At 38.2% G+C, this 25,527-nt stretch overlaps 1 long non-coding RNA gene across 1 annotated transcript in view; it reads right to left on the bottom strand.

Moving 5' to 3' along the window:
* Positions 1 to 24,736, bottom strand: part of LOC142032018 (uncharacterized) — a 78,912-nt gene extending 54,176 nt beyond the window's left edge. The window contains exon 1 of the long non-coding RNA XR_012650703.1: positions 24,366 to 24,736. This is a non-coding gene — a long non-coding RNA (uncharacterized LOC142032018). The remainder of the gene's footprint in view (positions 1 to 24,365) is intronic.
* Between the last annotated feature and the right edge of the window lie 791 nt (positions 24,737 to 25,527).

The raw sequence follows: 25,527 nt of genomic DNA, 5'->3' as shown, positions 1-25,527 counted from the left end.
AAATTCCCAACACACAAGAGTTTTTATTATGAGCTTTATCTGGAGTTATCCCAGAACTTCTGGTCTCATCTTACTGGTGTTTATTTACTCATGTTCTCAGAGACAAACTTCATGCCACCACCTAGATCTAGCTTATACATTCACCTCAGTGCCTTAATTTTCCCATTCTCCACCACTAGGAGATAAAATGGCAGCTTATTAAAAAGGCTTGTACCTCCATAAACCTGGGCCATGATCTCCTGCAGCTTCAATAGGTACTACATCACTTTCTTATAGGGGTCAGGTCATCCCATCAGAGAAGAAAGGCCAAATTGCAGGACCCAATTCTGACTTCAAATTTGCAATCTGTCACTGAAATCAGCTTCAAGCATTTTGCTAAAAGGAATTCAAAGCATTGCACACCTTGTAATCATTACAGAATGGCTATACCAAATCATAAAATTACAAATCTCAAAATCAACAACTAAAACATCATAAGGACTAATATCAGCTCAGCTGCAGATATTTTTCTGCCCCATCCGGTGCCAGAGGAAGCAGGTTTCCTCTTCATGCTGAGTACACAGAGTTTTGACTCATATTACCAGGAAGGCTAGAAGGAGAGGCCTCCCCCAAGCTTCTGAACTCATCTGGTATCTGCTCACACAAAGACATCAATGTTCTGAGATAAATTAGCCGTTGGAATGTTTTTGTTTTTAGAACTGTGTTCTGAAAAGGCAATGTTTGCCACACATCTGGAAAAAGTGTGCATAGGTTAAGGATGGAAATGGGAAAGCCTTAAGAAAATAAAACATGAAAAGGAGCAGACTGGGTGGGAAAACTGCTGCAGACTAAGTGAGGGGGTGAAAGTGGACTATCCTATCAAGAAGATGTCTTGCAGAGAAGCTTACAAAGATAGCATTTTCTTCTGGGACTTGGAGATGCTTCGCTTGACACACATCACTCCCCAGCAGAGTGGGTGGACAGCTAGCTTGAGATTTTATATGAAAGTGAAATCTTTAAAATATAAATACATAGACAGGATCACAGAAATTCTACACTCTTTTTTTGCCTTTTTTTTTTTTTTTAAGACATCCTTTTTTACTAGATAAATAGCATACTATATTCTGGCTGTAAAACATAATGGGTGGGAGAAAAGAAAGAAGCCAGAGAGGCTTTAAGTGTCACCTTCTTCTAGCCTGCTTTTTTGTCTGGGGTCTTCATAACTGTACTTAGTAGAAAACTGAAGCCTGAATAAACAATATGTGAGGTGTCCTGTAGTACATAACATTCCCAGAATTTCCAGCGTACCGCCTGCTGCAGCCTTCTCTCCAGCCTATCACCTGACCTCAAGTCTGCACCTGATACACTGCTGATAGTTATGGATGTCTCTACAGTTCTTGCAGTCCTTCCCAAGAACAATCAAATAATCTTTACTACCAGTGAAGCTGAAGCTCATTTCTACTCAGTGTACTAATACCATTGCTAGAAAAAGCATATCACTTAACTTTCTAACACTGTCCTCAAAACTGATTTCACATGATCTGACCATTGCCAACTCTAAAGCACTATACACATCTTTCTGTTATTTCTGTATATACAGAAAAACAAAACTAGGCAGCCATCCAGCATTTGTATAAACGTGGTCTGTAATGAAGTGGGGGGAAAAAAGCATGCTAATAATACATACATACAAAACCAATAAGTTGTCTGGTAGGGCAATAATTAGCAGCCAGTAAGCTCAAGGAAGTATGCTTGATATTTACTAGCTTGTAGATATTATTCTAAGGCAAGAAAAAAATCTGATCCATAAACAAGACTGAGAAGAAAGAAAAGGTCAAAAACCCAATCTTCTTCCATCACAGTTATGCCAGACAAGTTATCAATACGTGAAAAGGACTCCAAGCCCAATAGTAAATCTCAAGAACAGTTCTATCAGTTCTTTGAAATGATAAATTCCACAACTAAGAAAACAATTTAAAGCATGTAGCAATACAATGCACACAGTGAGAGAAAAAACAATGAAGCTGAAATCATAGTCTATTGAACAGTCTAGTAGGGATTAGCAGTTGACCTACAAGTCGCAGGCTGTTGACAACAGATTGTAAAGCCAGAGGTGAGTATTAGATTGTCTGCATGCTGTAATCTAAGGAATTTTAGTTAGCTATCATTGACAGAGAGCCAAATGCTCTATGTCAACTGAAATATGATTTCAGAAAAACACTCACTTGATTTGAAAGCAGCAAGAAAGAGACAATCTACCATTCTCCTGAACAGTTTGTTCTCTTAGGAGGTTGGACACTGCTGATCTGAATGTCTGTAGACTGGCAGGAACTTGAATTTGAGTCTACTGTTTCAGAGTTTCAGCCAGACTAGCTCACCATAATCATCAATAAATATAAGGAAGGTTGTCACTGTCCCACACCCCTAGCACCATTTTAAAGGAAAAGATTGAATAAACATGGAAAAGTCTGAGACTTCAGCCTACAAGTAGAGAAAGGGAGTGGGCAGAATCAAACAAGCATCTTCTTTCTGTTTTTCTTATTGACTATCTAAGGTGCCTAATCTATCTTCTTCTCCCATGTCCCATCCCCAGGTTAGAGTCTTGGCTGTTGAGAAGCTGGGTCCTGGTATCTGTGCTGGTACCTCCCCAGCACATTGCAGAAGAAATCTACATGTCCAAGGTTTTAAAACTCAAGGCAACTGCCAAGCAAACAGGAGGCACAGAAACCATGACTTTCACCGCTTTTTAAGAGTCTTCACTTTCAGCATTTTAGTTTAATTTGTACCTTTTGCAGATGGCAGAATAGTGTCTGTCAGCATGCATGTCACAGTGGCTGTTGATCCTTCTAATCCTGTCATTAATCAATACATACTAACACTTGAAAAGCCTCTGTTAATGAACATGACTTCAGTTACAACAGTATGTGACATATCTCCAGACAATTCCATTATATGCACATTTTTAACTTATCAAATCAAGTCTTTGTTCTCCTAAATACTTCCTGAAACTCAGACAAAAACATACCAGAAGTGTAAATTTTCTGGAAACTGCTCAACTCTTTCATGCCCTCTTTACACTTCTTTTTCTTCTGGTTATGTATTTACCCAACAGATTTTATTAGAAATTTATCGTACTTTGCACAGTAGCATTGCATTGTAAGTGTTAATATCAGTTTAATTAGTCTTTGTTTCTGAAACAAAACAAAAAAATTAAAAAGAGGGAAGAATAAGAACTAAGCACAGAGAAGTAAAGGAGTGGTACACAATGTAAGTGGAGAAGGGAAGAGTGAATAAGAATTAAAGTTAACACTAGCTAGTCTTGTCTTCAGCCTTGTGTGTGCACCAACCATAACTTGCTAAAAATCAAGGAGCTGTGAACTGCCCCTGTTTGTTATATGTCCATAAAACCTAATGGAGACACGAGGGAGGCTGTGAATGAGTTAGCTCAGAGTCATCTTTTCCTTACCCATAACCAACAGGCAAAAAAGGTATCTAAACTTAGCCAGGGAGGTGGTGGTATAAGCTATTCTTTTTTAGTAAGTGTTTTATGTACTGGTACCCCTCTGTGGCCCAGTGTAGTTGTAGAATCACTGGAACCCTTCCCAACACAGTATACAAAGATATTTTACAACAAAAAATGTGGCCCATAAGAGTACTTTGCATTTGTTTATCCTTCACTGAAAAGTATTGCATATGTCACATGTATGTGTTCATCCTAAGGGTCCTTCACTCATGAATCTCTTACTGTACTTAAGAAAGGAAATGTAACTGAGGCTTTGTACTGAGAGTAATTCTGTTCTAAGTTGTTCCCCCCCCACCTTTATTTGTTTCACAGTCCTAGTCAAAACCTGGAATGAGGATGAGGACAATGCACAAAAGACGGTTCCTTGTAAGCGTTGTTAGGAATGATTGAGTATCAGCTGGCAAACCAGAGAAAAAGACCATTTCCTCAGGTCCAGTTCCAGTCTGAACAAAAACTTCACTGTGAACTACCAAAACCTGAGCTATTCCTTCTTCCACATGCACAATAGGTTTTGCAAAATGAAAACTAGTATATATTAGTGTTTTTAAATCTGGGCTAATAAGTAAACCTTAGAAGTTTGCCTCAGCTCTATTGGACGACTGTAACTGCAACCAAGTGCATCAAGTGGATAAATTAATCTCCTTTCCATGCTATCACAGAAAAATGCAAAGGACTTAAATCCATCCCCTAGCTCTATGTGCATTAGGATGCAATATACCCGTGACTGCTTCAAATTCTCTTTTAATATTAGTGGAGATTCAGACACAACAGAACTTACACAGGCAAGGTTAGCCTGTTCTGAGACATACATATTCACTCTGCCCCCTTTTCACTGCTGTGAAGGAACAAACAGAATCAAAGGCAGTCCATCCCGTACCTCCAGCAGAAATGTTCCTCCCCTGGCTAGCATATATCCAGTATGCATAGCTCTTAATCATCTGTTTCTTGCCCCCATTGTAGGAACAAGTTAAGAGCACAGCTCAATTACTCTGTGCTTTAGTTACCTCCAAAAGGCACAAATCAGCCTGCAGAGCAATCAGAAAAACTGGAGTTATTAAAACTTCTCCAAGGCATGGGCCAGGACCTTAACGTAGAGGGGGTTGAGCTGCAGGAGTACCAAACACCATATCTGCCTCTGACACCGGTAGAAACAGCTCTTGCTCACTGTTTTCGAAAGTTAGTCCACTGTATTTTAAGTTATCATGTAATCCTTGACTACTTAAGAAAAACCATTCTTCCTTTCATGCTTGAGATAAAAGTGATGCACTAAACAATGGTCTAAAGGGAAATTTCTCCCAGAACATTACCGGAAAGGCATCAAGATGGTCACTATCTTCCAGAGCACCACATGGGGATCAAGCAGCATACACGTAGTACACATCAGGGAACAGCAAGGGCCAGCTGCCCCCCTCGGCAGCAGGGAGCTGAGGGGGACAGGAGCCAAACACAGCTGGCAGACCCACTGCTGGCAACAGGGTCCAACAGAGCCACCAGCATGGCAAGCAGAGAGCCCAGTCAGTGACAAAAGAACACTGTGAACAGAAAGAGAGGGCTGGAGACAACACAACATACCCATACAAGTGGCCCATGCAGGACTGACAGCTAGAAACAGATCACCTCAGAAAAAAACTAAACTCCCAAATCTGACCTTAAATGAGGCTTCTGGGACCATTGCAGGTGGATGCCCCAGGTGTGGCAGATCAGGACCATTAAAGCCTATTAGTACCCTCAGGGCCCTGTCACTATAAGATATTGTTGCTGCCTCTTACTGCAGTAGGCAGAGAAGGATTTGGGAAAAAAAAAAAAAATAAAATACAAACAAACCCCCAAAAACTCAGTTCTGTGTCTGTTTTCTCTTAATTTTTTTGTGCTGTCCATCTTCTCTGTGCTGAGGACACAAGGCCTACTGCTCTTCTTTGAGAAATTAAAAGGAAAACACAGACTTAGTCCTTTAAGAAAAGCTCAAGTGCAAATAGTTCTGCAGGTTATCTCCCTAATGCCTAATTTATTTGAACATTTGTGTATCAAAGCTAGCAGAATTAAGTGTCTACTTTTGTTAGCTGTGAGCCATTTTAAGTAAAAGTCTGAAAATGTCATAACATTTTGTATTTAATCTATACAAGTGCATATTCAATGGGATGTGTAGGGAAAATATCTTTTTTGTAATGCTTTTAATCTCTTTCCCTTTGCAGTGAATAATTGCACTCACAGTGGCTTTTTCTATGCTTGGATTTTTTGGACAATTAATTCCCAGTGGGTACAGTTTAACTGGTGATAACATCAATGGGAATGGTATTATTGCTGAGGGTTCAGGAGCTTACAGTCTCATTTCATGTCTGAGTGCATATGAGCAGTCTCAGGTTACAGTTTAACTGTAGTTATGACCTGTAACCTGTACTTTTTTAGACATAAACAGATCCCACCACAGATCAGGCCACTGCTAATTTTTCCCAGCACCATCATTGTCACAGGTATGACTGCATGGGACTGCCTAGAAGAAAGCATAGAACATGGAGACACTTCCCCATGATTGCACTGTAAAGATCACTAATATTATCATAGGTGTTAAGATTTAAAAGAACTTTTCAGCTGTGTTTTGGTTTTGATGTGCTTTCCACTCCTAACTCTCCATTTATATCCCAGATCAGATGAGAAAGTACTGACTATAATCCATGTTTGTAATCAAAGAAAGAAATACGATGATTATGCCTTTTAAAAGAGGGATCTTATTGTAGTGTCATATTCTCCTCTTCATGAAAGGCAACTACATGACACCAAACCCCTGGTCACGGAGCTGTAAGAGAGATGCCGCTGTCTGGAGCCTCCTGGGCTGGGGTGAGGAGCAGTGGCAGAGGCACCTGCCACCTCCCACGAGGTCAGAACTAGTCTCTTGGTTGGTACTGAAGTAGAGAAAGGCAAAATTAAATTTTCCATCTTTAACTACTTTGAGGATTTTGACATACACAAAGGAGCAACTCACTTGCCTTTCCTGTAGTCATTCTATGAATAACAAGAAAATTTCTGCCACTTTCTTACTTCCACAGTTAAAACCAACTTTGCTCTGGCATTAAACCTAGCTGAGTTTTTCCTGACTCTGCTGCGTACTGTGTCTCAGAAGTCAACCCCTGAAATACTTCACAGACCCAGAGAGAAAGATTTAGGCTGTACTTTGAAAGAAATGTAAATATAATGCTTCATTAGGTGGATTCAGGCAAAACTACCTTTCTGTTTAAAACGAGGACCATGATCATTTAAAACCTGAAATAACAAAAATGGGGAAAGAGCAATGAAGAAAAAGCAACAAGATAGAAATACTTGTGTTTGGTAGGGAGAGTTTTCTTTCTTTCTTTCTTCCTTTTTTTTCTTTCTTCCTTCCTTCCTTTCTTTTCTTTCTTCCTTTCTTTCTTTTTCTTTCTTTTTTTTTCAGATGAGATTACTAAAGTATTGAAAGAATCTGAGGAAGGATAGCCAGACTTTCTCAGACACTCATGTAATGGAACTTAGGATAATAGTTTTTTCTAATCTTGGACAGTCAAAGCTCAGGAGCTGGAGGCTGACTTCACCAATATGATGAAACTAGCTTTAAATCCTTCAGATGATCTCTATGATATCATTGATGTACTTTGTATTTTTTTGCCTAGTTTCTTTTTTACCTTTTAACACATGACAGAATCCATTCTCAGACTTATTCTATAGATGCTTTTCCCCTCCCAAGAAAGCTGAAATTCATAAAAATTAGTATGACTCCAGAAGCTAAGGTTTTAGGACAAATAGCAAATATCAGTGAGCTGTGTCATAAAATCTTGAGAGTTTGCAACAGTGGATTAGTGAGAATCCAAGTAGCTATAGGGGAAGATTTTGCTGCCTGCGCGGAAGGCAGTGTGGGGAGTTGTGAGAGGTGAAGTCTGGGATGCTGGCAGGCAGCTAGACTTAAAAGGAAGGAGGCTTGAATGAAATAAAGCAAAGACACACTTGATTCTGAAATGAACTGACAGTTAGGAATTCATCTCGCTATGAAGATCATCTTCACAGCTTTCCTAATTTTGTTTTACATACTGTATCCATACTACTTTTATGACAATTGCAGGAAGTGATAAAGTTGTTTTATTGCTCTTCAGAAGTACTATTGTGTCCAATTAGCTTGGTGCTACAGTTTCCTCTAATTAGCCAGGAAATACACATCATAGTTAATTACACTGTACACCATTCCAAAGGCTGGAAATAATTAAACATGTTTTCATTATTCAACGGGCCTGGAAAAAGTAAATACTTTTCAAGCACCAGTCCTGAAATACTCTTTCTGATGCTGGCAGCCAGTTACATCAAAACTTTCAAAAAAGCCTGAATATGTTGTCAGAAATACACAGCAACAGTCAAAACAGTAAGCTGTGTGCATCCATGAAAAATATATTCTTTCCTTAAAGGAAGAAAATATGTACCCCCGCGGAAAACAAAACAAAACAAAAAACCAAAGTGACTATGTGAACAATATAAATGTAATAACAATGAAGAATACTTAACATAAACAACAGTGTATAAGCACTGAACCTAACTGACACTACAAATACACACAACTTTTAAAATCAAGCCAGAAAAATTTTCTTCTTCAGATTTGTCAAGTAATTAAAATTCAGCAAATAGTTTCACTGCAAAATAGTGCACTCTGATATCTGAACAAGAGATGATTTTTTCAAACAACTTCGTTTTTGATAGCCCTACCGTAAATATCCTCAGATTCAGCTGCAGCTTTATTTTTACAAAAGGCCAGAGCCTACAAAGGACTTAGGTGACTAAAAAAAATTGGGCACAGAAACCTCTGCGCTGAGTGTGCCGGCTCCCTGCAGAGCACATTCAGCGAGCCAGACCCCTCACAGCAGCACGCCGAAAGGCAGCTGGGAGGGCTGGAGCCACTCAGCATCCCCCGGCTCAGCAATCACTAGATGAGAATTAGCCAACAGGGACACTCGGTGCTCAGGAGCACATCAGAAATGTCACCCACCCCTCCTCGGGTGGGGGTCCCAGTGGCACAGGGGCAGTTGCCGTTCCTCATCTCCAGCCCTGCGCATCCTCCTGGAGCGAGAACCCCTGTTTGTTCCTTTCCTTACACTGAAGTGGGCAGACTTCATGTTTTACTTTAAAAATAACCCACAGGCCCAGGCCATCGCTGTGGGAGCGTACCCTTTTCAATTTGGACAGCCAAGTCTGTCCTGAATTGCCTGCGATGTGTGTCTATGACCTCCTCAGTTAGTCACCTCTACTTTAGCTGTACCAAGCACTGGACACTTTGCAAGTGGGCTCTTGCAGAATTATTGCCCATTTACATAAAATCTGCATAGGACAGGAAAGAGCTTTTGGGAAATCTGTTTACACTAGAGGCAGCTCTTAGAGCTGTGCAGGAGCTAGAACTTCTGTTTTGTGAAGAATTTCCACTGTATAACAAACCACCACGACTCCAGACCATCCAGGAAGGTAAGTTTTAGCAGGAGTGACACAAGGGAGGGAAACACAGCAGAAATAGAAAGTAAAATGCAAGTGGTAAAATCAAAAGCAAAACGTCATTGTTATGAAAATGGTAAAATGAGATTTTTTAACACTGTGGTGACTGTTCTTTTTTTTTCCCCCACAAAAAGAAACTTTGCAAACTGTACCCGATATAAGAAATACAGTTTTGACAGAATCATACGTTTCAACAGAATATGATTCCTTCAAGATTTCTTTGTCCTGGACTATTTCTTAACTTTTGTAAGAGATTCATTCTGAATAGACACAAAATTTACATGTAAGCCAGCTTGTTGTCAGAGCATTTAGAAAGGTTATCAGATGAAACAGACAACTAGAAGAAAAGCTCTTTCTTCATCAGGTATTCCAAATTAGCTTTTAGAACCTAATATCTCTGATGCTTTGTGAAATGTTGGGATATGTTTACTGTGAACATCAGCAGGAAATTGCTTGCTTCAGCTTGCCTTTACAAATGAAGCAAATCAGATACAAAATTGCTTGCTAGCGACTCTGCAAATTTGAAATAACCCATTCTTCTTTGAAGCTAAGACATGAAATTTAACTGCCTTATAAAATATTTTTCTATTTAAAACTGTCATTTGTATGATCTGACTTTTTTTCATGACTTGGCAGCTACATTAAAACAAAAAGAAGTTTAAACCTGAAACAAATAAGCCTCCATGGCTGTAATTTGAACTTCAACCAGTAACAAAATCAAATGTCAGCAACGAAACGTGTTCAGCCTAAAACAATATCAAGATTAGAAGAGGCATTTTCCTCTGTTCACTCTGTTCACTTGAACTTCTAAACATGATTATCTCAAATTATTGATTTATACAAATTAAACATATTTTTACTTAATTGAAACCATTCATGAACCACCAAACTCTTTTGTAAAATTATGCAAGGAGGCAAAAAAAAAGGTTTAAATAATTTTTATTTTTATTTTACTGCAATGAGTGTGAAGCTGTGTGAAAGCTTCCTGAATAAAACCAAGCAAGTTATGGTTAGTAAAAGAAAGCAAAATAGTCATGCCTTAAGGATGATTAATTTTGCTGTAAATACTTTTGTCTGCTATTGCAGTTGAAATGTACATTTCCGATGACATAGGTACATATACCCAGAATCTAACTGAAAAGCCCACTGAAATCACTAACATTATTTTCATTGACCACAAAGGGTCAATGTAGCCCTATGACCTACCTGTTGATGTGGAATTGTGTTTGCTTTCACAGGCAAAGTACGCTCTGTCCATTTACAGCTGTAAGAACATGCAACAGAATGTACATAAGCAGCTTTATTTTTAAGTGAAATGTGTAGCAGCTACATGCAAACTCATCTATATGGACATATATTGGCTGTTATTTCTCTGTATATTCCTATATAGCAGAGGCGTTGTAGAATTAATTGAAAAACTAGCGAGGATAGTATTATTTTTTTAGAGTTTTCTATCTTAATAATAGTGTTGTAATTTACCATACTGGTACAATAAATGGGAAATTTTGTGGTTTCCTCTTAAAAATATAATTTAACCTGACATAACAATGTTAAATGAGCTTGGTGTAGTAAAAATCATCCCATTGTATTTATATTTGTTGTTGTTATTATATTTAAAACAAGCCTGCAAGTGACAAGAACAAATAAAAGATTGTCAGGTCCTAATTGCTCCTGCAAGGAAGGCACTTCTCAAAACTTCAGACTGCCTGACCTAGTCCAGTAACGCCAAGCATAACAGATTGGCAGATTTACTGAATGTCCACGTTTTGCTTAATGGAAGGAAAATGAGGGTAAACTGAGTATCACATTAATACACTCTAGTCCAGCAGCTCTATGCAAAATTGAAAGCTTCAGGAAAAAAACATTCAGACTTTGACCTCAGGCGGCAGGTCAGGATTTCTTACACACCTGGGAGTCCACAAAGAGCCCATGAAGCAAAGGATCTTTCTCACCCAAAGCCCTAGGTAAACAACAAACTATAACACTTCAGCTTTAAAAGAGTATTTCTCAACCCTTATTTTGTTCTTAAATGCAAATAATGATCACATGAGCTTCCGTATCTTCACTCCTATGTGGGGTTTAGGCTGACAGTCTTTTTGTTGTTTGATGGGGGACTGAAGATAGTGCTATTGATTTCCAGGAGCTTGGAGGATGAGGAGCCACTGAACTGAGGCCTCTGCAAGAGCAAAAAGTGGTGTTGGGGTTGTCACAAATAATGCAGTAGCAGCAATTTAATGAAGCATTCCTTTCTGTACATTAGTTAAAAATTAATTTAGAACCCAGGAGCCTGATCCTGATTTCAAGAAAATCAATGTTTAAACACTGAATGAATTGTACAAAGGAGAGATAAACTTCTAAATTATTGACCACTGCTGCTTATGTCATCTGTTTGCAGTTCAGGTGTCTGGTTTCTTAAGGGATTTTAGAAAGATTCCAAGTCTCCTTATCTCAAACACTGAGCAAACTCAGACAAACTCAGACACAATCTGTACCACAGGAGGACCAGTCTGACGAACCAAGGCAATGCATCACTCCCATGACACTCAGGATTTTTCTGACACAAGGAATTACACTAAATAGCACATGCTTCACCTTTGCTCTCCCAGCTGTTCAGAGCAAGCAGATTCAGTTCTGACTGTGCTAGATCATCACCGCCCCTTTATACTGGTAACAGAAGGATATCTATTCCTAAGCAAATAGTCATGGCTCCAACCTCTTCTTAGTCACCTTTCAGTCTGCTGGTTCTTCAGGATCTCTTTATTTTAGTAGCGCTCTCAGAGACATGATTGCTTAAGGCTAGAAGAAATTCGGATTTTGTAGGAAGAGGAAATATTTGTCACTGAAATGAGTGATAACTGAAAAAAATAGTCCAGCTTTCTGAGACAGAAAAGAAAATGTCTTCTTTTTAAGGAAAAAAGAACAGTTTCTGTGTAAAAGCTTATCTGATTTTTTTCCAGCTACAGTTAGTTTAGCTTCAGTTGGTTTAACAAAAATTATTCCTATACAACATCAGGATTCCTTGACTTAAAAGTGGTAATAGTAGTATAAATCTGATAAGTAGTAGCTAAGACTTTCCAGATGTAATGATGTGAAACCCAATTTGAACACTTAGAATACCATAGTTAGGGGCAATAAAGTCAGGCTTTTTCCTCACATTTTGAAGATTTGGTTTTTTTTTAATTTTGTTTTCTTATTCAGTTCCTTTTGGTTTGTGCTATTAGGATTAGGTGTGCCCCATTTCTATAGATCAGGGTAGTTTGGTATCAATCACCATAAAAGGCAGATTTATGCTTACTAAGAATTTGAAGGAGATTGTATAATTAGCTGCAAAGAAAGAGCAGAAGAGATCATTTCACTGCAGAGCAGAGCGTAATAAAAATTCACTTACTTTGTTTTGCTAAAATATACATCTTCTAAATTGCTCTTTTAGACGACTAAATGGTGAAAGTTGGGGAAACCAACTGAGGCAAGCAGGATAACAAAATAATTCCAAGGTAAAACATCACAAAAACAATACGAAGGGATTCTTTAATCTTTTCAATGGAGCTGGTCCAAAAATAATAATAAAATTTCATTTTAAACATAGTCCAATATAAAATAAGCCTTACTTTTGTATTATCTGGTGCTATCTGTTTTACTACTTTACTAGCTATATCTTTAATGTAATTATATGTTTAAGTCTCCTTACCAGCAGTATGTTCTTACCTGTAAAGACTGCAAGTAGATATGAATAGGTGTGGGAGGAAAATAAAATTTTCTGTCTTGTAAATAGATAGTTTGCCTTTTTACTATTTCTCTTTTACCTTAAATCATGGCAACCTGGCAAACATTTTTCTGACAATCAAAATATTTAGTTTTGCTAAATTTTGGATGTTTGTTCAGACTTATTGTTCTCCAGAAGAAGAGTCACTTAGCTTGGTAGAACAAAAGATAGATACATGTAGTCCTGTTTCTTGTCTTCGGTGCTGACCAGGGAAGACGCAAAAACAGTAGTTATCTATAGAACAGTATAGAGACATGGCAAATTTTATTAAAGAGGTGCTTGCTTAGTATAATCTAATAGCTTCCTCTGATCTGAAGTTGAAGGTCTTCCTAAGTAGCAGTTTGTACCTTATGCTTATTAGCCTTTGCTAGATTATTCCTCTCTGGGCCTGCTTAATAATTTTTTACATTTATGTAAATTTTTGGCATTGGCAACATACTGTAGCAACAAGTTGAAAAGACTAATACTTTTTTGTGTAGAAAAAAAACCCATAACATTTTGTTTGGCTTGAACCTACTATATGAAAACCTAATTTGATTTCCATTGCTTCCTGTATTCAGAGAAGCAGCGAAGAGTCATTGCATATAAACATGCCAATAATGCTGGCAAATTAAAGGCAAATAATGCTCCTTTAGATCTCTGTAATTTCCCCCTTATTTGTGTCTTTTCTGTCTTGTATAATCCTAACCTACCTATTTGTATGTCCTTAATATAGAAGCCATTTGTTTCTTTAATCAGCCTTCTCTCCTTTTGATGCAACTTGTTTTGTTTTACTGTATCCTATTTTAGGATGAGAAGATCAGAAATTAATTCAATGTTGAATCTATGGGCAGTCCACCAACATATATGGCAACACAATGATGTTTTCCATTTCATACTCAGTCCCTTTCCTAATACTTCCTAAGCCTTGACTGCTTTTCTTTTAAGCATTTTTTTAATATATATCAGAACTCGACAAGTCTAAATATGTCAACACTTGTGAAAAGGCCTCCTTTGCTTTCTAGGGAGGAGTGAAGGAGGAATAAAGTTTGACATGAAATACTTCAAATTTTAATCTATAAGATCTTAAACTAAAAAAAAATAAATATTCTGTTAAATTATAATCTTGCTATTGACAGTTATCTAAATGAATATGAATAACAAATGATGTAGGTAAAGTATTTAGTTAATTTATTGAAAACAGCTGAAAAACAACTGTGTAAAATGCGCAGAACCCCTCCATCACACTGGCATTTTCAGACTGGCTTTTCCTACCAACATTTTATTTGGATATATTTTTCAGCATCTGTGCTGTCCTTGCTTATCTGTCCAAACATAAAGCCTTCAATTCTCAGAAGAAGGTACTGTAAACAATAAACAATAAAAAAAAATCCCAACCCTCTCCTGTCACATGCTGAATGCCTTTTGTGCTCTTCAATCTCCCATTTTGGAGGTTGGACGTGGATGAATTATCAGCATTCGGCATTCCCCTGCCTTTGCTGGGAAGGAATTATCTATCTGGCTATCTTGCTCTCTGAAGTGCTTGCTTGGCTCCTGGTCTGCCCTTCCCCACTGTGGAATTTGCACCACAAGCCTGTGTGCAGGGGAGCATCGCCCAGGCTGCCGAAGCTCTGCACATCACCCCCCACCCCGTTCCTGGCCATTTGCCTCTCCACACCCGAAAGCGAGAAGGAAGCATTGGCCCTCTTGAATAATCATGAATGTGGTTCCTATTTTTGAAATAACTGATGCTTTTAATGGGAATTTTTCCTTCAAAGTCTCATTCAGAACACTCTGACTCTGTGAAGCCTATTTGCATGAATGATATTTGAAAATAACTGTAAATGACCTGTCCAATTGTATTTGAACCTTACATTTAGATGAAAAGAATAAAGAGATTTTTCGATTAAAAAGAAAAGGAAATCAGCTAGGTGACACTTAAGAGTTTTATCAGGTCTTCAATGATCTGTAGAAAGTTAAATATTTGTTTTGCAAAGCAAATTCCACAGCACATTCATCACCACCGTTCAGTTCTACGAGATACGATTTAGCAGTGGGAGCACAAGACAAAAGTCAGGGCTCTGGCACTCCACTGCAAATACAGATGCTGATTCTCTTTCTGACCCCGAAAATGTCACTTAGCTTTGAGTCTTTCACCTACCAGATTTAAATAGGCTACAATTATTTTTACCTGTGACAAAAGGAGCTTGTGAAAATCATGTTTTACCTGGCTATTAGGAGGGTGTGCAATGGGATGTTTAGTCGTGTGTTTGGTGGCGTGTTATAATAGGGATGACAAACATGGTAAATGCTCACTATTCACTCTGTCCTGCTCATCTGCCAGTGGTTGTTAGGATTATTGCCTTTGCAGCAAGGAAAACAGAGCACGTTTTAATGCAAACTGAAATGGGACAGATTGTATTTTTGTTTTAACGTGTTAGCATAAACTGAAATTGCTGGTAGATCCCTGCTGCTGAGGTGCTGACCTTGAGAAGGACAGCTGCTTCCCGGGCCTGCCACCACATTACGGCCAGCATCCGCCCACCTTTTTCCAGCGAACGGGCCAGACATACCTGCTTTACTGTCATCTCCTTGGAGAGGGTCTCTGTAGCTGTTGGCCACCTAAAGGTACAGGAAGGAGGTAGGTGTACACACACGTGCCCGCGCACACGCGTGCGCACACACATATGCTGAAGAGAAGACATGCTTGAGTCCTGGGGAAACTGAAGTAAATGTTTCCCTTGTGCAGTCAGGGTTATCCTGTAAAGTTGTTTTGCCTCCGTGATGTCCCTTTCGAGAGGGGAATTTCTAAATTAGGCCAGTGAAGGCCTTAATGACACAAGCTGGCTTTTAATTTGTATTTACGCTGAAGCCTTGGCACACTGTTCCAGCAACATAAAAGACTATAAAATTCAAATAAATTATATTTACAGTCACTGTAAGGCCTCTTTACAGTGTGAAAGTGACAGAAATGAGAAGCAGGCGCGTTTGCAAAGTGCTTTGAAGGGAGCCTTGGTTTATAAATTGGAAAGCATTATAATCTTTCAACTCGCTATCTTGTGAAGGTTTCTTTAGTCTTTCCTCCTTTTGTTGTGAGGAAAGGTTTGGCTGCAATCACTTTACACCCTTGGCTGACAAGAGTATATGGCACTGCCATCCATGACACTATCCCTACTAACCTGATGAGCATGCTGGGGAGGCTTGCTCCCGCCAGATCCTTCACCACCCCAAAGGCTGTCAAACCTGTTGTCACTCACCTATTTTGGAGTGTGGCAGCTCGAGCACGGGGTGGGGGTGGGGGAAGCTGAAAAGGTACAACACATGCAAATAAATTAGGAAAAGAAGGGGGAAAAAAAGAATATAAGGAGGACTGTCTTCACGGTACCATACAATAAACTACAGAACAATGATCCACAGAGTGCTAAAACTCACTGGTAAAGGAATTGGAAATGCTGTTGTAATGAGCAGTTACGCTTCAAGCATATCTTTAACTTCCTTAGGCCAGATCCAAAATTCATTATTCAGTCATTAGTGCGGGTCTTGAAACTGATATGATTTTTTTTTTCTTTACTCCAGATAAAGAATTGTAAATTTGGCCTTTTGTGTCCATATGATTCATTCCTGCAGTGTCAAACTGAAGTCTTTAATGTTTGGGTTTGATAACCTACTGTATATATGCAATTTATCAAAAGTGTTATTAAGCTAAAGGCTAGCTGATTACAAAAGATTTTTCTATTTGATTTACCAAAAGTGACACAGTAACTAAACACACATACTCTGCTGTCTGCGATTCATCTATATGACACTTTTATCTCAAAAAACTGAACAAAAAAGTGATAAATAGGTCAGACACTCTGAGTTCTACTTTCCCATCAAAAGTTAAATGACAGTGTTGCCTGTGGAATGAAGAGTTGCTCATGCAAATCTCCGTCATGACAGACCTGAATCTCTTCTCACCAAAATTGCTACAAATTAGAAGGTAGTCCAGTGAAGCCAGTGCACCGATATCAAAAGAGCACAGAAGAAAGACACTCCCAGAGTCCTAGTTATGTAAAAAGCAAGGTGATGCTATTTAGAAACCACATCCTGAATGGAAATCTGATATGTATAATTTCATTTTCCTGGGAGAAAAGAACCTTAATAACTCTGTCAAGGAAGACTGTATAATATGGACGTTGGAAACAGAAAACAAGGGTGACTGAAAACATGATCACGGTGCAGTCGTTCATGCTTCCTGTTTAACTGAACTTATTTTACATTGCTTACACAATGATATGCAGCACCCAGAAGATTACATGCCCCAAAATTGCTAGAAAGGCTATGCAAAAAAAAAAATCTATAAAGAGGGAGCCGAGGTGCCTTAATTTACCGAGTCACTAAGGTCCTAAGACTGTAATTATAGCCTTGATATTCAGGCTAAAAATCAGTCAAGAATTCTCATTAATTGCCAATGGAACTTCTTGTTTCTGTTTCATGGGCCCAGTGCACCAAATCATTAGACCTCCTCTGCCAGTGGCACACCTATTTAACACTTTGAAAGAGTTCTGTTCCCCTAGTCTTGATTTAAAAGGTCCTGATACTTATATTTTTCAAGCCTTGCAACAAAATTCAGGCAAAAAAGAGCAAAATTAAGATGAGTGAGATGAGTGAACATACATTTCCTAAAAGTTGTGTTAAGATTGTATTTACTAAGATAATTTCCCTTCAGAAGATATGAAAGCTCTGATCTTGTCCTTGCTGTCATCAAAGTCAACAATCAACTAGAACAGAATTATGCTGTAAAGCCCCTGGAACCTTATTCTGCTGTCCCACCAGTTTTGTGCTACACTTTATTTCAGGCAAGTGAATCCTTATTTCTGATTATATTTAGTTAAGAATTATGGCTACTGGTGGTGGAACCTGATGGGTTTTGTCCACTAGTCCATTAATAAGTTATCTCAAGGGAGAGAACTTTAAGGCAAATTAAAGAGAAAACTGACTTGAGACAACTGCACACAACCAGCTGTTCACTGAAGCAACTGTCCTGAGTATAAACTGATCTGAATTGTAAGTGGGTTAAAATTGCTTGGCTTAGAGGAGGGAGGATATTTGCAGCATGAGATCGCATGATCCTCTGTCTGAGCAACAGGAATTTTCCTAGGAAATTCATGTCCCTGAAGAGATTGAACAGCAGTGAAAAAGCAGATAACTTTCAGAAGTTATACTTTTAAATAACTGTAAAAACTCTCTCTACTCTATTTTTTGAGTCAATTCACCACATTATTGCAATCACAATTATGAAATTATGGTATTATTTGTTACTAAGTAGGTGAGCTAATGTTGAATGCATGCTAGCACAGTTCATGAGGGTTATCCCTAGAAGACCCTTTCTGATAGATAAGAGTAAACAGAGCTATTTAATAGACGGGGAAACCGAAGCAAGGAGGCAAAATGATTTATGTAAATGTGTTGTATATAAGTATGTCTCTCTGCTGAGGTCCCTGATAAGTTGATATTTGCTGTCTATCTCTCTTTATCTATGTCATTGTGCCAAAAGGAGCAACATTAGTGTCTAATAGCAATATCCTCAAAGGTACTTAAGCAATTTTCTTCTCTTCCGCCCTTCAGGATATAGCCAGAGATATGTAAATAAGCAGAGTGACTGATTCCTAAGCTTTGTTTAAAAGTAATATTCAGATCCTATCTGTTTACTCATGGGCACATAATAGAAAGTTTTCTCTTAAGAAGACGACAGTGCAGAGATGACTCTCTGGATATTATATATAGTTTAGGAGTTCAGCAGCACTAAGAAGAGCATTATCTCTATGGGATCAGAAGTTCAGAGCAAAGTTCAAGATACAGCTTTTGCTACACTGAAATTTTGAGCTGATTTCATTCTTTCAGCACTTACACACCGTCACAAGAACTCGACTTGAGAGCAGAGCCATTATCTATGAAGGGAGCAGTGACTTGAATCACTATTTCCATCTATCTGTAGTTTATGTATCCTACAACTGATCCCTTGTTTAATTGTCCCTAAATGCAGAAACTGATGTTGCTCTGCTCGTAATTACCACATGTAGTGATGCTAAGTATTGCTCAAAGACTCACCAGCAAAATAAAAACTTGGATTCATAGCCACAGTTTATTTAACCAGATTATAAAGATAATGTACTCAGAAGGCAGAAATAACAGCTGAAATACACTGGGCACAGAGATGAACCTTTCAGGAGTTTTATGAATATGTCAAGTCTTCAACATTTGCTTACGAGTTCTTTGTAGAATAATTCTAGTGAATACATTTATAAATGTATTTCTAACTTCTTCCTGGAACTCATGTATTATTTCTCTATTTTTCCCAGATTCAAACACTGGTGAAATGACTAAGGCAGTGTGGTCTTTAAAACATAACTGGAAAAATTATCACTGCAACAGTATAGTGTCTCTTTAGTTTTTCTTCCTTCTCTCTCTGAGTTACTTCTCATTAGCTCCGTCCCAAACAGAGACAGCTTTTAGTGCAGCTGTTCCTGCCACAGCATATGCCTTGTGCTAGCTATCTTCTTCTGTCCTTGGTAGGAGAGTTTTACACTTATCCTGTCATTTTTTTGAGGCAGCTCATAACATAGCAAGAGGAGATAATCAGAGTTCAAATCCAAGTCAAGCCAAACTCTGAACTAATGATTATCCAAAGTAGACAAACAATGAAAGATGTTACTACTGTCATTCACTTTATCCCACTCAAGTCTGTCTGAAGAGTCAAGGAGGGAAAGAGAGAAGTCACTTGACACTTCTTAACCAGGATGTCCAGGATACACTCTGAAAACAGTGAGAGCATACTCAATGAATGGTTTCCACGCAATGTTGTCAGGGCAGAGCCTGCCCTCTGGGGTACCAGGCTACATCAACAGCCAGGCTGTACTCTGTGATTTCTGAGGTTCTGAACAATGGCTTCAGACGCAGTTTACTTGGCTAGCCCACTAATTGTCTTAAAAGGGAATCCCAAGGATAAGGAGGTGAGTTTTAATGGTGAAATATAGTGTACTTTCTTTATGTTTTGAAGATCAGTGTCACCTACTCTTTTTACTGATTGACTCAGTTATTCCTGAGGATGCAAGTTACTGAATTATCTTAAGGAAGTTATTCTTAAGACTACAATTTTTTTCCTGTAGAAATAGAGAGGTACAAACTTCAGTCTTAAGCCCCACAACCTGGACCAAAAAAACCCCAAAATACCGTCTTAGAATCATGCAGTAATTAGGGACAGAGAGGACATCCAGAGGCCATTAGTCCAATACCCACTCAAAGCAGGGAGAATATCTAAGTTAGATTTAGCTTTGAAAGACTGAGTTGCTCAGGATCCTGTTCAGCTTCATCCAATAGACAGTCCAGTTAAAGAGCAGCTACTCCTCACTGAGAAAAGGTCCAATTGCCACCACTCTCTACTTGTGAAACCAGTGCCCCCTGTAGGGAGTAGGCAACTGACCTAAGAGGAGGGATTTGCCTGGGGTTCTATACATGCCGGGATCTTTTATCAAAAGTGCTTTGATGGAGTTTGATTGTTTCTTTTCATATTGTTTAATAAAACAATGCAGATAGAGCACTCCAAACAATGAAAAATTGCTCTCCTGTATGAGCAAGTGAAAAGTACTCCATGGAGTTTTTAATGGGCTTTGCTAATGCTTATAGAAAATGCATCTTTCCTGAGAACCATGTTGCACCTTTCAAGCAGATATTACAGGCAAAAGGAAAAAGGAGCTGGAGAGCACTCTGGGACTCTGTCTAGGAACTGTGCTCTTCCTTTATTGCTTGAGATATCAGATACAAAAAGGAAGTTTCAGCAAGATCATAAGTGGCATGGGCCTAAGCCCAAAATATCACCATCAAAATCTCACAAAGGGAAAAAGATGGAGAGGAGGAAACTCAGGATATGACAGACCCATTGAATATTTCACTTACTTTGAAGCACAGACTATTCCTGCTTTCCATTAAAGATCTCAATAAGTATTTCTACTCCAAGAAATGTTCACAAGGTCTCCCTCTGTGTGGGACAGCTGATCACTCCCAACCAATTAGACCAGACCTTAGAGAGACTTCTCTTCATGGATTGCTGTGACTCTGGTCTAGGCATTTAATAAATTATTACTTCAATAAACTTCTCTTTTAATAATACCAATAGCTACCTTTACAGCTGAAGCTGAAATACAGGTGGTGAGGTATAACATTAACACTACTGCCGTGGATTGCTCTTTCTCATTCTATAACAGCAAATACGAATTTGTTTGATGAACACAGTAGCAAAAACCCGACCCAACAGAGACCTGTCCGTGATCAGGGAATGTGCTGTTTTCAATGCAGGCAGAATCATAAAATCAGGAATATCTGTGCTTAGTATAAAGATCAAGAGGATATAAACTATTCATGAATCAATGAAAGAGGTCATAACCTCAGTTGTTCACTGATTCATATGCCATTTGTGTCTGATTTTGCTCTTCATTAGATACCTTTATCTGCTATTTTTAATTCTTCTTGGTTGAGAAAACTGCTCACTCAAATGTCATATGCTTCCAAAGCCAAATATAGATATGAATTTCTTTGGATTCTAGACATATGTGTGGTGTTAAAATTCACAGTGATGCATGTTAGGGAAAGATCCTGTTCTCATTTCACACTTCTGACAATCTGGAGCACCTCTTTCTACTTCAGTGAAGATACAATCATTCAATCATAGCAGAATGTGGGTCCTTGACTTTAGTGTGCCTTTGTGAACTATTGAAGGTGTATTTTTCTTCACCCTAAAAATATGCAACCCACGAACAAAAACTTTGCATGCCAGTCTGCCCTTCAAAACAGAAGAGCACAGATAAAAGGTTGGGATTATGTCAATGTATAAACCTCAGGGATCAGATTTTATAAAATATTTCAACTCCTAAATGTGAAGAAGGTGAGGTACCTTTGAAAATCCCACTAGCAACCTATCTGCTCTTTAAGACTACAATATAGCTTTTAAAAACTGTTCCCAAGTAACTCAGGATCATAGTCAATAAGCATCTATAGAATAAACAGCTACAAATAGCTATGCATTCCCTTTATAAAAAAGAATCTTGGCTTGAACAAGCAGATGAATTTGGCTAATGTTGTACATTTTACACATCTATAGGAACTGCTTAGATGTAAGGGTAATGTTTGAAGAAAATGCCTCATTTACTCATGCAAAGGCTATTAAGGCTTCTACAAAGCAGAAAATTAATTAATACACTCAAAACCTTGTTGTCTTTAAATTACATAGCATTGGTAACTGCTTAAAGGCAGTTACACAGGTTTATATTTCTTCCCTTGCCTGATACCAACAGTGATGAATTTGGTGAAAAAAATGTTGAAGATGTTTACTAAAAGTGTGGGGAGATGAAGATGCTGGCAAATAGCTTTTAATTTTGTTTGATGAATTCTGGTATCCTCAAATTGAACTGTCTGAAGTCTGCCAAACAGAAATGAAAAAACCCAAACCAAAACAACAAAAAAAACCCCAAACCCCCAACCCTACAGTTTAGATATAATTTCAGCTCAAAATTCCCCAAGAAAACTGATCAAATTAAACAGGAGAAAGAAAAAGAAGAATGACTGAATCTAGGTAATAAATTCTTTATGAAGTATTTTTTGGTCTTTGTCTTACAAGAGTTCACAGTCTGAATCCACTTCCTCAACTGCTATCTTAGTCTGTGCCAAGGTGGATTTACATCTCCAGTGACTGTATTCAAAAAATCCACCATCCTGATTTATTTTCTGTCTTTTACTGTGTTAATTTTGAATCTTAGGGGCACAATGAGGTGTCTGCAAGTATCTTACAAAAAGCAAAAATGCAGAAAGACAAGGGAATATAAAAGCTTCTCCTTGTACACTCAGCAGAACCATGGCAAGAGAAGTATCTCATTGGGCCAGTGCCATTATCCTAGCTTTACAGCTGACACCAAAATAGTACAGTAACTGGAGACACATAAATATCATAGATAATTATATTCCCTTTAGTTAATTCCAAAACATCTGTGCATGACACCACAGCCATAGTCTGACTTTCCAAATGTCAGAATGGTGCTGGTAAATCAACACTTCCACACATATGACTATGCTACAACAAGCTCCCATGTCAGCTAGGGCTACCCTGCGAGTGGCCCTGGTCTCACCCTGTTCAAGGCGTTCTGCTGATCACAGCCAGTGAAAGAGCTCCTGCGGGGACAGCCTGCTGGTTCCTCAGCTGCATTTACACATACAAACTCTTTCTAATGCCTTGCTGGTTCCTAGAAAATTGTTTCACTGACATTTGCTGTAACTTTTTGTTTTGCTGAGTCAGTTTCCCTTAAAATAAAGATTTGCTCACGTGGACATCAGCAGTTTCTCCAAGTGACCTCATATTTGTTATCCTCTTTGGGTATATTCTATGTAAGCCAGCAGGCATATTTCGTCTCTTAGTTCCTTATACTTTCACCTTTCTTTTTTCAACAAAGAGCAACATGATAAATCCCTATTTTCAGTTAAGTTACAATATCTCGCAAACTCTCCTTTTTATTTCTCATCTCAGAATTAATGCTGTATTTTGTCTGGATTTTATTTTTTCTTCTAAAACATTTGTTTTAAAATATAATGTTTACTATTTTGAAATAGAAACAGGTAGGATGAAATATTTGTTTATTTGTGAGGTACAGTTTAACAATGAGCTGAAAATGGGCTGTAACTGTGACCACCAATTAGGCAAAATTCTTTGATGGCTTCATGTCTTTGTTATTGAAAGAAGGACTTAATAGATGAGGTGGGTGACACTAAAGTACATAATTTTAGAACCAAAATTACTCTCTGGGAAAAAAGCATATGCCTAAATTTAAGGGTGATTCTAAGATTTCATTCAGAAAAGAATGAAAAAAAGAGAAAAAGATGAAAATTCTTATTTTATTTGCTAGCGGGAACTAATTAGCACCTTCAAAAACTCTAATTAAGACAAAGCTAGATGTATAGAAAGTGGATTGAGTTAATATTGGGACATAGGATCATTCTAATATGTAACAAAAAGCGACTTTCCTTGTCTTGACTACAGTTTTAGAAAGCATTAATTGGATTCAGTCCTACACAGAAAAAGCTTTTGGCTGAACTGGAAAATCTTCTTAGAATAAATCAAGATTTGAATGCCAACTGAAATACCAGTTTAATCCCAGAGTAGGTTTTCTTATTGTGGTTTAGCTACCTATTTACAGTTTAGCTGTGAAGAAAATTGAAAAAAAAAATATATTGCACAGGAAAATATGAAGACTTAACTCTTCCCGTATATAAAGTTTAACTGTACCTGTATGCCATACTAATATACTTAACAAAAAATTTACATATAGACCATACCTATATGGATGCCTTTATCATCTTGTATACTAAAATAGATAACTACATCACTAAAATGAGTTAGTAAAGGTTTTCTATAAAAATGTATCACTAAAAAAAAAAAAAAAAAGAAAAGCCCATGTTAGTTCTTTGAGCAAAATGAACTACACTTGCTGAAACATTTTTTGGCCAGAACAAATGTGTCTGGTTTTGCCAGCATAGCAAAAGCTGGATAGATTTTTCTGTTTTGTTTTTCACACTTTATCTGACATATGCTGCAAAACTTACCAGAGGAGTCCAGGACAAAGTCTTCCCAGAGTCTTAACTAGGATAGTTTATATCTCCTTTACTCCTCCTCCTCCTTCTCTTTTCTCCCCACATATGTTCATTATGCTTCAGGTTCATTTTAAACTTGAGTCTTGCTTATGTATAACCATGATTTTAGGGTAAGTATTTTGGTCAGGATTTTTTTAAAATGATTAAATTGGTGTATTATCAGCAGAGTTTTTTAAGGCAGTAGAAATTGAGATTAACGGGCTCATGGTTCTTTATCCTGCAGGAATTGCCTCTGTACTGGTAGGGCTTCAACAAACATGTTTCAAATGGCACAGTTCTGGGAGCTGACAAGGCTTTACATAGCTCACTTGGCAAAAGAGCAACTTACCACAAGGTAAGAGTGTGAAATTACAGCAGTGTGGTAGCTGCCAGGTGCACGTTCTTATCCCACAGAAAACATGACAGAGCTTACCTCTTACTGCCAGCTTGTCAAACAAGGCACCAGGGCACAACATGCAGCGTGCACTGGATGTAAAATTCTTCCCGAGAGAAGGCAGAGCAAGCACCTTAGATGAGAAAATCTTCAGTCATGACAAGTAACTACAAAACTGCTGGATTTGCAGCTAACTACAAAGAGGAATGTGAACCAGAGCCTTTACTTACTTATTTATAAACCTTATACTCACTCCTCAGCACACAACTCCTATCACCCTTCTTACATATCATCAGTGACTTTGGCCCAGAAAGTCTCACTAAATGCACAGGAGCTCAGCAGGCAAAGGCGAATGTGTTTACTCAGGGTACAGAGGTGTAGGAAGAAAACCAGCTAAATATTAGAAAGTGCCCATAAAAAGTCTGTTCCCTCCTGTAGGTAATACCTTCTCACTCTTCCAGCTCCTCCACATGTAAATCACATCAATTTACACTCCATTTCACTGACTTATACTCTAGTAAGTGAGTGTAAGTAGGTCTTAAGGTGTCTAACTGAGCATAAAGGACTCTAAATTACACACTTTACACATCACCTCTGAACTCAGCTCATAGGTTTTAAACAAAAGCAGAGTAATAAATCGATAGTTTGGAGGAGGGAGGACATTAAATGTATGTGCATTTTGGTTTCTTGAGGTTATCACTGTATTTCATCAAAACTAATAAAAAGCTCCTGCCTTTTTAC

Source organism: Buteo buteo, chromosome 6 (assembly GCF_964188355.1).
Source record: "Buteo buteo chromosome 6, bButBut1.hap1.1, whole genome shotgun sequence".
Taxonomy (NCBI): domain Eukaryota; kingdom Metazoa; phylum Chordata; class Aves; order Accipitriformes; family Accipitridae; genus Buteo; species Buteo buteo.
Note: the sequence above shows the minus strand (reverse complement) of the source record. Positions and strands in the feature narration are given on the sequence as shown.